At 33.8% G+C, this 4,042-nt stretch overlaps 1 non-coding gene across 1 annotated transcript; it reads left to right on the plus strand.

Moving 5' to 3' along the window:
- Nucleotides 1-3,098: 3,098 nt before the first annotated feature.
- LOC133089214 (U6 spliceosomal RNA) lies at nt 3,099-3,205 on the plus strand. The gene has a single exon (XR_009700599.1). It is a non-coding gene; the product is annotated as a U6 spliceosomal RNA (small nuclear RNA).
- The last annotated feature ends 837 nt before the right edge of the window (nt 3,206-4,042 follow it).

The following is a 4,042-nucleotide window of genomic DNA, read 5'->3' on the forward strand; positions in this document are numbered from 1 at the left end:
GAATTTTAGTGTAGACGATGGTGAATTCTTATCCTTTTATTCACATATTAATGCAACCCCTCTAGAAAAGATAAGAAGAATTCAGATTGTTAGAATTAATTTGCAGAATGGTAGATTTTTTAAGATCATTGACTTTTCTATTTGTCCCTCGATAGACCCTGTCCTCAAATCTTTTTCTTACTTTGCCCTTCTAGCACATACTCTTGCTCCTGGGTTTCCCTCGGCATCTAAGATCCATTGTTTATTATAGTCCTAGAGCTGACTCCACTGATTCACTGTCTCTGTGTAGACACAGCCAGTGTGTTTCCTTCCCTGTGTATTGTGTTCACCTACGGATGTTGGAAGTGATAGAGGAAGAGGTAGGTATGACTACAAGGGGAGCAAGTGACATTCATGAATAAGAGCGAGAACAATGCAATTCAAATTGACCAGAACAACAATGCTGTAAATAATGCACCCACAAAGTGAACAAATATATCTACTCTGCAATGGCTACACTCCCTATGCCTGATCTGGCATGCTGTTTAGCTACCTTTGAACATTTTGAGGGATGAAACTAAGAACAAAAGATTTAGAACACTGCAACAAGTAAATCCTTGCCTGGCTTGTCAAATTGTACATACTTTACAATATTTCACAGGTGGTATTCCTGACCTGACTCCAGGCTAAGAGATTCACAAGCAGCGAGTTTCTATACCTTAGCATATTCTCCTATAGAGAGATTTTAATACCTTCTTTGGAAAAATGTATCATGCTCAAAGACAAAATAAGTAGCAGGCTTTAACTTCACAAAGCGCTGAAACATAATTTATTCTCTTTACATTTATGTTTATTTTGAACATTTGTTTTGTTCCACGTGTGGTTTTATGTTTTGCTCAGTTGGATGATGAACACCTGGAGCATATGACATACAGTATCTAGCAGAGTACCAGCTACCTATCCAGTGCTACTCTATGCAAATGTGGAATGTTAAAGATGTGGAAAGTGAGACATCATTTATGAACATATTCAACAATTTATGTGCTAGACCCTATGTTATATCTTCGAGATGCAAATATGATGAAAAGACCCTCAGTCCAGGGGAATGTCTTTTTTTGTTTCTCTACAGATAGTAACATATGTAAAGAACTGGAGGGTCATCGAAGAATAGATAGGCATTGTTCCTCTACTTGTGGACCTTTATTTTTAGTCAGGATGAAGACTGACTAGAAATAAAGATAGAAAAAATATCTTTTTTCTCTAGAAAAAAATAGAGTTTTACTTTTAATTATGATTTGACCATGCAACAAACCAATATATAGGGAGTGATGAATGTGTATCAGGGGAGTAAGACATAGTCTGGAGAGTTATATTATAAAGTGTATTTTTGCTGTTGTTGTTCTTTTGTTTTTTGTATTTTTTTTTAAAGAAAGTGACTTTTCAGTTGTTTTAAAGATTGAAAGAATGAGTAGTTTGTAGGGAAAAAAAAATTCCAAACAGAAGGAATGGTCAATGCAAAAATCCTGAAGAGTAAAGAAGATGAGAAACATCAGGATCTAAAAAAATATCAAAGGAGTTGGAGAACTTCAAGAGGAAGGTGGTGGTAATGTCATAGGCATTAACAAATGCCAACAAAGATTTTGTTCTTCTAACTCTCACTTAAATGAACCATAATTTTATTTTAATCAAGTTGCCAACATGATTATGAGCCAGTGCTGTCAGATATTCTTGCATACTATCTATTAGCATTCTGCCATTTTTATGAAAATATTTAGATTAAATCACAGGAGAACAGACTTAACACACAAAATGGTTAAGAACTCTTTGGATACGCTCTGTAAATTTTCACATATTTGACAAGTCAACCTCACACAAACACATTTATGCCCCACTTACCCCAATGTCACTTTTCACATTGTCTCTTCCTCAAGCCCACTGAAGTATGTATCACTGCTGACACCTGCTTGGCTTCCTTCAACTTCCTTGACACGGTTTTATCCAAACCCTCCTGATCCCTATCTAACTGTTGATTCTCTGGCTCTTTTTCTCCTCTGTTTTGCTCAATATAGGTGTCTCTGGATTTTTACCCTGGCTCGCTTGACTTTCTTCTCCATATTCTCTTCCTTAATAATGTCATAAGAATTTGGAACACTGTAGCAGTTGATAGCATTTCTAATAAAAGTAAACTTTATTTATTACCAGATACTATGGTAAGTGGTGTGTTTTATTGTGTTTTTTTGGTTTTTAAATTTTTAACCAAATCTATCATTGCAATTAATGCTTAAAACAACTCTCTTTCTATCTGCTGCCTCTTTCTTCCTTGGTTTACAGTGTAGTACACAAATGACCCAATAAGAAAGTATTATTAGTTTTTCTGTTTTATGGATGAGAAGTGTGAACCTTAAGAATGTTAGCAATTAGCTCAAGATCACACATTAAGTAGCTGCAGACCAAGGATTCAAACTAGACAGGCTGACTTGAGATCACAAGCCTGGATCACAGTTAAAGACTACCTCATTAAAGACTGATCACAGTAAGTAGAATCAACCCCAGAATTATATTATGTGATAATTGTATAGGCTTAAAAACTAGTAAGGCATATTTTTGAATCCCCACATCATCAGTTATTAATTGTATGACTCTGGATAAATTTCTGAACTTCTCTGAGTTTTATTATTTATCAATAAAATTATATTTAAAAAGTCCCAACTATAGTTTTGTTATGATGATAATACATGCAAGCATTTAGTACTCTGCTTAACACTTAGTCAACATTTAAAACTATTATTCTTCTTTGGTAGTCTCCAGGGTAAATATATTTCTTTAGTTTTCAATGGATTCACTGTTGAATACCTATTCTTATATTGACTTATTAAATATAGGTCTATTAAAATTTCCTTCTAAGATATAGGTGAATTTTTCCATAGTTCTTTCCTACTATGAAGACAAAAAAATATTAACTCCCGTCTAGTGTCCTGCTAGAGATGTAATGCCCACATATGACCACTGTATCTAATGTCTTATTACATCAACACTTCAGGTCCGTTTTAGACCAGTTTTCTCTAATTGTTTAAGCCATTGATATAGTTGTTTAGATTTAGTCATTATAATATACTTTAGTGCTCACTTCAGCAGCACATAAGCTAGAATTGGAACAATACAGAGAAGATTAGCATGGTCCCTGCACAAAAATAATGTGCAAATTTATGAAGCGTTCTATATTTTTACATGGTAATTGTAAAGCATAATTCTCACTGCTCTAATTCTAACCAGGATATCAAATTAAATAAAAATCATAACAATCTGTAGAAAGTAATAATTTCAAAAGGAATAATCTTTTATTTAGTTTAGTGTATTTAATTGCATTTACTTTGTTCTACTTATATACATCCATCTACTTAGTTTTTACCCTTATCTCCTCTGAATTAAAATAACTTCAACTTCTTTAAACTATCTCTTCTACATAATTTAACAAAGTGCTCTTCTAACATTTTGCTATGCTACATTTCTTTTAAAGCACATTACTTTCCTAATATTCAAAATGATAATTCTGTCTACGTCAATTTATTGAGTGATTTATAAAAGAAAATCATTATTTTAGGAGCTCTAGCAAAGTCATAAATGAGCATGGCTTGACCCATTGCCTTGAGGGACTTGTAATTCAAGGAACGGAAAGATGTCTCCCAAACCCAGTTCTCTTAATAGTATCAGCTAGCTTAAAAAGCACATATTTGCTTAAACAACCATTTTTTGTCGTCAAAATAATCATGTTCCTTTACATAATTCTTTATGCTTTCCAAATTGTTTTTGCATGTATCATCACATCTTCACAAGAATCCTTTTTGGAGAATTCTCCCACTTCACAGATTGGGAAATCTAGCCTCCCTGGGCCTCAGTTACTTAACTACGTATTAAGTTAATGTTGTCATCCAAAGGAGGAAAGATCTTGAGACTTTTCCTTACTCTTGTCTCTTTGTTCCCGCAAAAACAGGCAGGATTGTCATCTGAATGGTCATGATCAAGGACAGGATTCAAAAAAACACCTAATATTAATGTCCTTTCT

Source organism: Eubalaena glacialis, chromosome 3, assembly GCF_028564815.1.
Source record: "Eubalaena glacialis isolate mEubGla1 chromosome 3, mEubGla1.1.hap2.+ XY, whole genome shotgun sequence".
NCBI lineage: Eukaryota > Metazoa > Chordata > Mammalia > Artiodactyla > Balaenidae > Eubalaena > Eubalaena glacialis.